Below are 12,324 nucleotides of genomic sequence, written 5' to 3' on the forward strand. Positions count from 1 at the left end.
TGTGCCAGATTTCAAAAGCTGGAGCCAAATGGGGATGATGTGTTGCTGGAAGTCCTAGCCTAACAGAGTCTTTCAAGAAGGGCAGAGCCAAAGGTCTCAGTCAACGTCAGGGTCCATTCATGTGGGAGAATGGCTAATCACAGCTTGCTAATTTCAACTACCATCTGTTATGACTCCTCAAAGCACTAAGTAAGCAGGAGTTGACATATGAATGGTGTTAGGGTTGGGGGAGGGGCCAGCCTCCTGATTTCTAATTTCTAGCTGCATATTACTACAGGAAGGGGCGTGAGACCACCACATCAGGTACCAGAATTTCATTACTGTTCAACACTTGGTGTTTGAAAGAAAGCCATAGATCCCTGTGACCACTGGATGCTGAGTGACCTCACAGACAACACCAGCAAAGCAGGATTGTGTACAAACACACATTTTGTAAATATTTTGATATTTGACATTTCAAAAAAAGCATCAAAGTAGACAGTCTGGGAAAAGTTAGACGTTGTTGAGCTTTCTTAACCTTAATTTTGCATGTTGTTATTTTTTTCTATTTTAATTTCACATAGGAGTAATAATTCAAATTTGAGGCACTGTAGTCTTTTCAGAGCTTAAGTTATCTAAAGATCTGAGCCTGGCCTTGTTGAGCCATGATGAGCAGATGTGGACTGAGCACACAGTCTCACACAGGCAGCTCTTACACTAGTTGGGTATTTTAATCCCTGAGGTTTTAGAATTGTCATAGCACAGATGTGCAAGCTCCTTTCTCCCCATGGGTCAGCATCATGAATGTTCTGTCACTCTCCTTAGAGAGTTTGGCAGAAATACCACATCATATTCACCAAAACTAAGAATTCATAGTAATAGGGCTTTATAATTTCTCACACTGAAATCCCCTAATTTCTTGTCAAGAACCAAGTTGGAAAATACCACACTTCAGGGTTTTGTTTTTAACTCAAGAAGTTTCTAGTTTTCATCAGAACTTTCAAGCTCCCTCCTACCTCCAAAATAGTATCGTTAGAAAATGTAATGCTGAGACTCTGTCAGAATAAGTAGGTGATATATGCAAAATGATTTGGGCAGCTTAGAAAAGTGCACATCAAGGTAAAGTGTTGATAAAGGCCGGGCGCAGTGGCTCACCCTCTCATCCCAGCACTTTGGGAGGCCGAGGTGGGCAGGTTGCTTGAGGCCAGGAGTTCAAGACCAGACCAGCCAACATCACGAAGCCCTGTCTCTACTAAAAATACAAAAATTAGCCAGGCTTGGTGGCACATGCCTGTAATCCCAGCTTCTTGGGAGACTGAGGTATGAGAATTGCTTGAACCCAGGAGGCGGAGGTTGTGGTGAGCCAAGATTGGGCCACTGTACTCCAGCCTAGGCAACAGAGCAAAAAAAAAAAAGTGTTGATAAAAAACAATCGTCATAATTATGGTCAGTATTGGTGCTTTGACTTTTGATATTGTTATTTTTGTTATTTTAAATATTTTTTTGTCTTTCTAAATTGACTTTCATCTGGGAGCCTTAGCACAACTTCTAACTAGCCAAAGCATATTTGATTCTAGGTCATCCCCACTGAGAGGCTTCTGATCTTATTCACAGGGACATTTAACCTGGGGTTCACTGAAACCTTTGAGGAAAGATGGATGAGTCATCTCTCTGCCAAAAGAAGATGATTCCTGGCATTCTATGGGGCTCTTAGTGTATTGGGACAAGGAGGCTTGGAAATTACTCCACGGAGGCATTGACCTTGGGTAGTGCCTCCCAAGCCATAGTGGAGAGAGTGCAGCCCTCATCTTTGTCCAAAAGAGCATTGGTATAACCCCTCACCCCAACCCCACCCCATTCTCTCCTTTTTAAAAGGAGAGAAGAATATATACAAGAAAAAATTGGAAAAAATACATCAAAATGTTAAAAATTGTTGAGATGGTATTTTATGTGGTGTTTTGCCCCCATTTAACTTTATGTTGTAAACGTTTTACCAAATCACTAAATGGTCTTTGAAAACATGATTTTTAATGGCTGTGTTTCCATTGCACTGATACATTTTAATGTATCAATTTTTTGTTGTTGGACATTTTGATAGACTTTAGTGTTCTACTATTTTTAAAGTTTCTAATGCATATTGGTGAATTGACCTCTAGAAAGGTACCAGTGTCTATTTCAAAACCTTGGTCTTTTTTCATTTCTCATATTAAAATGCATGCTGCTAGGCCCCAGTGGTATTGGAAGCTCTGAGGAGGAGCCTGGGGATATGCATTTTAATCTGCCCTCCCAGTTCTTCTGCATTAATGCCTGAGAACTATTGACATGCTGCATTCAGTTCAACAAATATTCAGTTGGCAAACATTTATTAGACAAAAAAAATTAGGAAACTCTAAGCTAGTATATCTATACCAGAATTTAACTTAAAGCCTTTTTTTGGCTTCTGATTTTTAGAGTTTCCTTTAACTGTGATATGATGTAGTAAAAAGATTATTAGCTAGGCAAGAAACCGTATTGTACACATGAAATCACTGAGTCCCGTAATGGTTCATTTACTTCCTGGTGGTCACTCAGAGATTTAGTGGCAAAGATTGAACTAGACAAAGGGCCCAGAGTCACCCAACCTTTGGGTAAGAGACAAAAGGCACCAGTGAGAAGATTGACCCCTGAGGCAACCTCCTGTCTCAGCCAAGGAGCTTTTACCTGCCCTCAGATAGGCATGCCCATACTTCAAGACACTCTTGGGCAGCCTAGACCTAGCGAGGGACCCAAGTACCCATCTTGGTCACCTAGTGGGGCCAGACCATTGTGTGCCCTGATCCCTGAGGTGGTAGCACTGAAGAAGCTGGACCCAGGAGAACAGAGGGCAGCCGTGCAGGCAGCATCCATGTGATCAGCGCCACAAAAGCAGGGTAGGAGGTGGGATCTGGGGTCAGAAACCAAGACAGCGGAGCAGGGTCAGGGCAAGTGCCAGACAAAAATGTGTGGGCAAATTTGAGGTCAAGGCAGGGATGAATTGAAAGGAAGACAAGCAAGAGCTCGAGGGCAGCTGCAGAGGAATTAGCCTCAAGGATGGAGTCCCACTGTGTGACCTCACAGTACCTGCCCCAAGCTGTGCCTGCCTCTTTAAATCTGAAAGGTGCTGTGTTCTGGGCTGCCTTCTGACAGCAGGTGAGTAGAAGCACAGCCTGAGAGGAGGCAGGCCGGAGCAGGAGGAACCTGAAAATGGAAATTAGGAAACAATGCAAAAAACAATTATAGCAGAGACCATAATGAACAAAAAACCAATTTCTTTAAACTCTCACCACCTTCTAAGAGGAAGTCTGACCATTCATCCTGACTGCATAACCCTGCTGAAACCCATCAACCCACACCCACTGATTGCCTGACGGTATCTGCCCGGCTTCCTCTCATTCCACCGCCTCAACTTCCAGAGCCCACCATGGCATCACTTGACTTTCAAGTTCTGCCTGGACAGATTGCTCAGCTCCCTACCATCCCCAGTTCATGTTCAGGTTCTGGAAATCAACTTTAGGTTCCTCCATGCCTACGTCTATGTCGATCCCCTGCAAAGGCACCTGGTGACACACAAGAGCCAGAACCCACAGGAGCTCCTCCACAGGACCCTCCCAGGGCTTAGCCACCAGGGAATTTTGAGGATGATCCTCAAGCTTCACTGCCCCATGCACGTCTCCATTATCTCAAGGGTGTCCCTGTTCAGGATCACTACTCTCCTGATTCTTGGCCTCCTGGTCCAAACTCATGGCTCCAGGGTCATGATGAGTAAGAGTTCTGGCAAAGTCTACAACCTCCCTTGAACCAGAGGTACCTTGAATCAGAAGGAGGGTGACTTTCCAAGAATGGCTGGGCCAGTTCAAGTCCTCACTATAATGTTTGCCCTATGTAAGACCCATCACCTTGTCCTGCACAACTTTCTTGAATGAGGCACCTTCTGATACTCAGATGACATTCTAATTGCTCATGAGACCTGGACCCCTGGGCCAGGAAAGCCCATGTGGTGGTGACAGCAGTGCTTCCAAATCTCACCCACAGGAGACAAAAATAGGAGTTCCATGGCATCCAGACAACGTGTCCACATGCTGCTGGAGAGTCTTGGGTGGTCACAGAGTACAAAGTTCAAGGGCAAAGATTGTTCAGTGGGTCCCAAGATTTGACAAGTGCCACTGGTGGTCCCACCCTTGCCTCTCTACATTGATTCCATGTCCCGCTTCCTCTCACACTATGCTAATAACAATCTAACCTGAGAAATTAAAAGTATTCACACAGCCTCTGTCCAAAGCTACAGGAAGACCCTGACCCAGGCAAACTCTGTTCCTGCCCCACAGCTGTCATTTCACCTGCCCCACCCCATGGGAGCATGTGCCACTGGTCTCAAGTCTTCCTGCTGGTCCAAGAGGCACTGCCTCAAAGAGTCTCAGCATCCCCAGATAGCAATGTCCCACCACTGCAGTCAAGAGCAACTGGGCAAACTGGAAGACTCACCCCCTCATCCAGAGAGACCACCCCATTTTCCATCATATAAGTGCCAGACAGCCCAAACTGCTGTGTAGACAGCTACCAGGAAAACTGGAGCAATGAGAGACGTCTGAAGTCACCCCAGCTAAGCTTGGAAGGCCACAGAGTTTAACTGCCTTCTTGACTGTGGCCCATCAAAAGGAGCCCCTACACATCTAGTAGATGGCCAAAATAAAAAATACTGAGGTTACCAAATACTGGCAAACATGTGGGGACACTGAATCTCTCCTACATTGCCTGTAGGAATGTAAAATGGTACAGCCACTCTAGGAAACAGTTTGGCAGTTTCTTATAAAAGTTAAATATACACTTACCACATGATCCAGCAATCCTACTCATGGGTATTTACACAAGAGAAATGAAAACTTATGGTCACGCAATTAACTTTACATGAACATTTATAGCAGCTTTATTTGTAATACCTAAAAACTGGAAAATAGCCAGGTGTTTTTCAGCAAGTTAGTGGGTAACACGCTGGTACATCCACACCTTGAAATACTAGTCAGCAATAAACATGCACGTGCTCTTTACATACAATTCAAATGGATTACGAGGGCATTATGCTGAAAGCCAATCTCAAAGAGTTATATGCTACATGATTCCATTTAGAGAACATTCTTGGACTGACAAAATCATAGTGATAGGCCAGGCACGGTGGCTTATGCTTGTAATCCCAGCACTTTGGGAGGCCAGAAGTTTGAGACCAGCCAGGGCAACACAGGGAGACCCCACCTCTGCAAAAATTTTAAAAACTAGCTGGATATGGTGTTGTACACCAGTGGTCTCAGCTACTTAAGAGGCTGAGATGGGAGCATTGCTTGAGTACAGGAGTTTGAGGCTGCAGTGAGCCATGATGGTGCCATTGCACCCCAACCTGGGTGACAGAGCAAGACCCTGTCTCAACAAGCAAAACAAAACAAAACAAAACAAAAAACACAGTGATAGAGAACAGATCAGTGATTGTCAGGAGTTAGGTTGGAGGATGGGTGTGATTATTAGAGGAGGAGCTCAGGGAACTGTGGTGGTGACTATTCTCTGTTCTGATGGTGATGGTCATTACTCCAGCCTGCACGTGTGATGCGTTGCATAGAACTGTAGACATACAGGTACACACACACTCAGAGTGCATGTAAAAACTGGCAAAATCACATAAGACTGTATCTGTGTTTATTTGAACTATACCAGAGTCTGTTTCTTGGTTTAGACCAAGTACTACAGCTATGTAAGACATCACTGGGGGAAGGTGGAGAAAGTAGACACTGTATAACTTGTTGTACATCTTATGCTATTTCACCAAAAAAGGTATTAAAACTTTAAAAAAGTTTTTAAAACTATGTTTAAAACGGGGTTTTCCCACCCTGAGGAGGGGGATTTATCCCCGGCTTCTCCCTTATGAGCAACTCCTGCTGTTTATTTTGCCGCCTTCTAACTTGTGGTTTGAAGTCTACAATGTCCTGCTGGCTTTGGCCGCACCCTCTGCTTCTCAGAGACTGATAGCCCATTTCGGATGGAATCAAAGCTCAAGTATGCCAGCACTGAATGTGAATGTGCCCCATTTGCCCCTCCCTAAGACCGTAACTTCAAAGCTAGGTAGATTCAGATCTAAGCAATGGTCTCGTGGTGAAAATCGAGGACAAATCATCCTTCTCGCCCCTGTGCCATAATTTCTTTTCTGGAATGGCTCTTTGCTCTGCTCTTCATACAGATTATACTCTTCACCTTCACTAAATGGGCCCTCCTTTAATGGAAGAAGATTAACCCTTCTTTGCCCCCTTTCAATCTCATTCAGCCGAGAGCTTTCTTTTAACAGCGTTGCTGTCTCCAGGCCTTGTGCCACAGCGGAATGCTACAGAGTGAGATGGCTGCCTTCTCTTTGAAGCATTTACGTCTCTGTCAAACACCTTTTTGCCAGACTTGGCCCTGGAAAGACAGTTTTGAAACTAAATTTATTGTGAGCTCCCTGGGTTGGCAGTATGGAATTGCACAAGGTCATGGGCATTTAGGTCAAGAGGGACTCGCTGCACTCACCACCTTCGGAGTCCTATCTTAATGAAACTCGAGCTGTATTTACTCCCAGGTTCTGCAGAGGAGTCCCCAGCATCACCTAAGATGGAGGCTGAGCATATGGGCTGAAGTCTGTGCGGCATCCTGTCCGGATGTGACAATACACTCACAAGCCACTGCTACCCCAGGACTGGCCTCAGCCCCCAGCTTCCAACTGTGCCTTAGTTATTAGAGGGACTCATCTCAAGAGACCGTGATGAGAGGGACAGCGGTGCACATTTCTCGGGCCTGGCTGAGTTGGCAACCAGGATCGTATGCTAGAAAGGTGACAATTTTAATCGTTGACTTTCCGTAGTCGTTGGTGAATCTCGTAGTTTTGCACCTTTTAGTTTCAAAACCATACTGAACAACGGAAAATGAAACCTGCAGCTTATTTTTAGCCGTTCATGCTAAATCATGAGATTTTTCTTTGCAAACCAAAGAGGATAAAGGCTACTTCAGCAGGTTAAACTTAGTCAATTGACTTAATATAGCAATCAAGTCTGGTTCTCTGACAAGTCTCAAGTGAACTTGAGAAGTTCCAGGTGATATTTTGGCCAACATTGACTATTTTGCTTAAAATTATATTTAGTTGAATTTTGTTTTTAGTTGAACAAATGTAGTACGATATTTTCATGAGAGGGATTGGAAAACATGTCATAAACCCTCCATTCTGTCATCTAGTCATTAATTCAATTAACCTATAGCTATTTTTAAGTATCTGAAAGCTTAGAATTTTTTTTAATTGAGCCAGTGTGTTGAATTACAAAGAGCAGAATGCTAGAAATTAAGGAATATGGCTTCTATGCTCATTGCTGAGGCCTTTATTTAAATATGACACTCTCTTTGAACGCAATTTTCTTCTCCCTGAAAGAAATTTTCTAGAGTCTTCCTTGTCCTTTAATTCTGTGAAACATGCTGTGCCACTGAGGGCCTGAGAAAATGTTGAGGTATTCTTTGGAGGCTGTGGCAGTGTTGTCAGGCCACTCTTATTCCTGTCTCCTCTTTCCCTGTTCTAGGAGAGAGAGGTTTTCACAAAGCACTGTGGTCTGCTTGCCAGACAACTTGTGGCTGCCCTTGGTAAACAAGTGATTAAGTACTTGAAAGATGTTCAGCCCCCAAGCCCATTCCTTAACTCCTGAAGCAAGTACTTGAACTTTAGGAAGTGGCTTCATGATACAAAGCTGAGGATCCCACTGTAGTGGTAGAGAAAGGACTCTGGAGTTTGGTGTTGGTGAGTCCAAAACATCCTCAGTGAGCCTCTCCATTGTGTTAGGAAATGCTCTAGTGCCCTGGAAGATACAAAGATCTTGCAGGAAGCAAGCCAGAGACATGGGCCTAGGTAGATAATTCAATACAACCCAAATGTATTGTGCTTTTCTCTTTAGTCGAAAGGAGTTGAAGACTCACTGAGGCTTGTTAAGCTGCTCTGACTGAGAAGAGGTGCATTGTTGTGGCCCTTTCTGAGCTGCAACATCATTTATCTGAGAGAAGAGCAAGCAAGTAAATTTATTCCCAGGTTTAAGTTTTGAAATATTTGTTGCCCAGGGTGTGAAGAAAGATACAAAGAGAAGATTATGCTCTCACATGAGGTGAATTTTTATGGATCTGTAAGAATTCTTACTTTTTTACCTTCATTTGTGTCCCCACCTTCCCTTTTCAGCCTAGTTGCCAGTCTCTCCAAAAATATGAAACTCTACTTCCTTGCTGAATGTGTTTTACCAATTCAGAAGCTAGAAGGCCCTGATGTTTCACTTGCTCTCCATCTGGTGCGTGACAAGCAGTCATGGCAGAAAATGAACATGTGATTGGGTAGTAGGAATGGGCACTCAAGGTCGTTATTCATGCCATGTTTCAAATGCACTGAGAAATGAAAGCAGCAACTATTCTGTTGCTAAAGCTGAGGTAGTGATTTCCATAATGGTGGTGACACCTGTTGAGGATGCTCCCACAGGAGGATTTGAGTTGGGTTAGGATGGGTTGAGATGTTGTCCGCCACAATCTGCCTTACAGCCTATGTCATTTGCCACTTTTCCTTTATTAAAAAACACATGGTTTACAGTTCCCTTTTCCTTCCAGCTCTTTCCTGGAGGGTAACCCCAGTTTGGTCCACAAGGTTTGCTGCTCAATCCTTGCCAACAGGTGTGTACTCCTTTCTCACATCCTATGCAGATGCTAATGGATGGACATGAGGACGCTCGTGTCTAAGAACTGGAGAATGTTTCCTGGAGTTCAGAATCCTCAAGCATGTCATTCACCCAACCCTTCATTCTACTGCCTATGAGCATTGAGCAAGATAGTCTTCTTCTCCTGTTCCCAGGTGGGGTGGAGCTGGTGGATTAGAAAGCCCCCTTTGAGAGCCATCTTGTTGGCATATACAATTACTGCAAATGAAACAGGATAGTCAGCTGGCCACATACACCAGAAGGCAGGAGAGTTGGAGTCTAGCTTTTGGCCTACTTGACCTAGAAAACAAGCTGGGCTTGATTTTTTTAGAATCACAAACTTTCAGAACTGGAAGGGACCCGAGACAGAGGCAAAATGAACAGATGTTAACAAACAGGGTCATTAAAATGGTTTTAGTGTTTAAATCACTTTAATGATAAAATAAAACAGTAAATTTGGTTGAGGAAAATCTCTTCAAAATTAGGCTTTTTAAAAGTCCATTTAAAAATATGTTGGAAAAAAATCATAATAGCTACTTAGGCTATCTGTTTAGGAGAAAAATACTATTTGTGAGTTGAAAATAGGTCAGTTTCAGCTGGACACAGTGTTATGAGCCTATAATCCTAGCTACTCAGGAGGCTGAGGCAGGAGAATCGACTGAGAGTTCAAGTCCCACCTGGGCAACATTGCAAGACTCTGTCTCAAGAAAACCCAAAACCAAACAAACAAAAGAGAACAGGCTAGTCTGATTGTTACATTGATTTTTCTTTAACTGATCATTTAGAGCAGAACAGTCTAACAACCTGATAAAAAAGTTATTCACAAATGCTGAATACATTGGGTGTAAAAGGAAACTAGCTATAATTTTTAATATAGTGAAAGGCTGCATTAATAATAAACTCATGAAGTGTGTGATCTTGGGCAAATCACTGGATCTCTCTCAGCCTGTTTGGTCACCTGTGAGAGGGAAAAAACTAGACTCCACTAGGTTTTTAATAAATACATTTCCATTTGAAAATGTATTTATTAAAAATAAACATTCCATCTGAAATATATTTATGTCATTTATTTTCATTTATTTTACCTCATAAAATATTTTTTGAATTATGGCAAATCTCCCACTAAAATATTTACTCTGCTTTGTACATTTAACTTTCCAACATGGTCCAGCTGATTCCTTCTCTTTCATTGTGTCTTTTCCACCTGCTGGGCCCAGCCTGTCTCCAGCTGGTGGCATCCTAGGTTCCCACAATTCCTAGGGCCTGGAGGGTAGAGGCTGATTCATATGAACAGAGGTAGTCAGGGCTCCAGGGAGATAGGGTCCTCTACCAGGTGTCTGCACAATAAGAAGATTACTGACATCAGGGATGGAGTGTGGACGTAGGAGGAAGTTTTATCCTCTTAGGATCGGTGGAAAGACGTAGACTTTGCGATCAATCAAACTTAGGTTTGAACGCTAAGTCTGCTATTTACTGTGTATAATCTCTATTAGTTCCTCACCTAAAATTGATGATACTCAGCTTGCAGAATTATTGGGTTAGAATGAAATAAACATTGGACATGTAGCTAAAATATTGAGTATGTAGTAGGTCCTCCATAAGGGTAGCTAGTATAGACATTTTAGCTCTGATCAATGCGGAAGGCAGAAGTTCCTGCCCAGGTCTCTAGGGAAGATGTAGATGTTCAAAGTAGCATTGAACTTTCTCAAAAATCCAAAGGCATTTTTGGTCATTGGTAAATTAAGTCACCGTGTTGTTTCCAGGACTAAATACACTATAGACAGATTTAATAACCAACCTCATTAAAAAACTTAAACTTTTTAAATACTAAGAATTTAAGCAAAAGTGTAATTGGTAAACACTTTTATTTTTTTATTTCAATTAGAATAACCTAACCTGACAACAATGTACCCACAAATGTTGACTATCTCTATTAGGTGTAAAAAGAACCCAGCTGTAATGTTTAATGTGGTGAACAGCATAAAGGAGCATGCAAACTGATCCAAATGTTTATAAACCAAGTATTCCTCTGGGACTCAGTGCCCTGACTTTATGTTTTTTTAAAAACATAGAGAGTCAAGCTTTGTTCATACTTGAATTATGTACATTGCATTAGCCGTGCAATTTAACTTTAACCCACAGGACTGCAAAGAAAATTAGCTCAGCCTGCGGAACAACGAGACCGCGAGCAAGTAAGCACGTTAATCAAAGTGAAAGGCTCACCCTTCACTTCTAGCTCTGTCCTTTTCCAGCCTGTGCCTGCCAGATTATTTCGAGTTCCTCGTATTTGACTCGTCAAAGTGGCAGAAACAGGCTAAAATGTTCACTGTGGAAAAGGGATTTGCCTTTTAAATTAATGTTTGTGCACATGCCCCGAGGAGGCTGATGAGAAGCACGCAATTTTTTAAAATCATAAGTGAATGCATACCCTTGCCACTAGTAATCATGACAAAGCTTAAGTAATTCAGGCATGATCATGGTTTTCTGAAAGTATAAAACAGGATTTACTAGTTGATAATGTCTGCCTAAACAAGCTCATTGCTTTGAATATTTTCAACTATAGTTCGTATTTGTTTAACCCGAGCAGGTCTGGTAAACGTACCACATTTACTGATTGAGTGTCTTGGAACATCACAAAATAAACCAATACGTGGCTTTTAGGCTGAGGGTGGACAGAGAACCCCATAGAGGGTTTGGAAACTGCCCTGGCATCTGTCTTACAAGTACCAGTAGGGGACCTGACCACATTCACCACCTTTCCCTGTAAAGGGAATAGAATACTATTTACTCATCTCCTGGGAGCCTAATATGGATTACTGTCGTTGTCACTGTCATTTATTATTCCCGACAGAGGAGGCAGACGACTTAGTTCAATGTGGTCAGAGTTGATTCCGTAACGTGTATATTTAGCCTACATGATAATAATTTGTGAGTATTTTTAAATGAACGTCTAGCTTTCAGACGTCATTAATGGGGAATATCTCAACAGACATGAAGAGCATTCAATGCCTAGGTGTTTGCGTCAACCTCCTCCCACCCCACTCTAAGGACTCTGCTTCATAGATGACCGTATATTGAATTGGTGCCTTATAACTCACCGTGATCATCCCTCTAATTCTCGACCCCCATGGTAAAGGAGGAATTGGCCTAAGGACACTCCATTCTAATTTTCTGACGCTGTCAATGCTAACCAGAACTCGTAGAGCAGTGATGTGGGGGTGGGGAAGATGGTTCCACTATTGGTATGAGACCAGGAGCTACTGTTTTCGTTAGAGCCACATTTATTTCTGGAGTAGTTGTGAGAGAGAGATGTACTCCAAAGAGAAGAGGACTCTCGCTATGGTTCAGGTATGACCGACCATCTGGAGAACTCAACTCAGAGACTTTAAAGTATATAGGATATAGGAAGGCAGGGTACATTCCACACACTAAGCTAAAAATCACTTGTGCTCTGGGGCAGGAGATAGAATGAGAGCTAGAAACAAAAGATCCAGTTGTGAAACCTAGTACCTCAGCTGAGGTGTTTGAACATATTTTCTCTTTTAAAAAAATTCTGGGGAACTTCAATATGTTGCTAACCTGATTATTTTCAGCCAGTCCTTAC

The 12,324-nt window shown here is 42.7% G+C and overlaps 1 protein-coding gene across 3 annotated transcripts in view; it reads left to right on the plus strand.

Moving 5' to 3' along the window:
• Positions 1-12,324, plus strand: part of ZBTB38 (zinc finger and BTB domain containing 38) — a 144,527-nt gene that overhangs the window by 53,304 nt on the left and 78,899 nt on the right. For 2 of the 3 annotated variants that reach the window (XR_001008501.1, XM_012002643.1), the window contains one exon: positions 8,635-8,697. The gene's annotated coding sequence lies outside the window, so the exon portion shown is untranslated. Of the gene's footprint in view, positions 1-8,634; positions 8,698-12,002; positions 12,069-12,324 lie in introns of those variants that run through there. The other variant, XM_012002644.1, reaches the window with a different exon arrangement.

Source organism: Mandrillus leucophaeus, unplaced genomic scaffold (genome assembly GCF_000951045.1).
Source record: "Mandrillus leucophaeus isolate KB7577 unplaced genomic scaffold, Mleu.le_1.0 Scaffold693, whole genome shotgun sequence".
NCBI lineage: Eukaryota > Metazoa > Chordata > Mammalia > Primates > Cercopithecidae > Mandrillus > Mandrillus leucophaeus.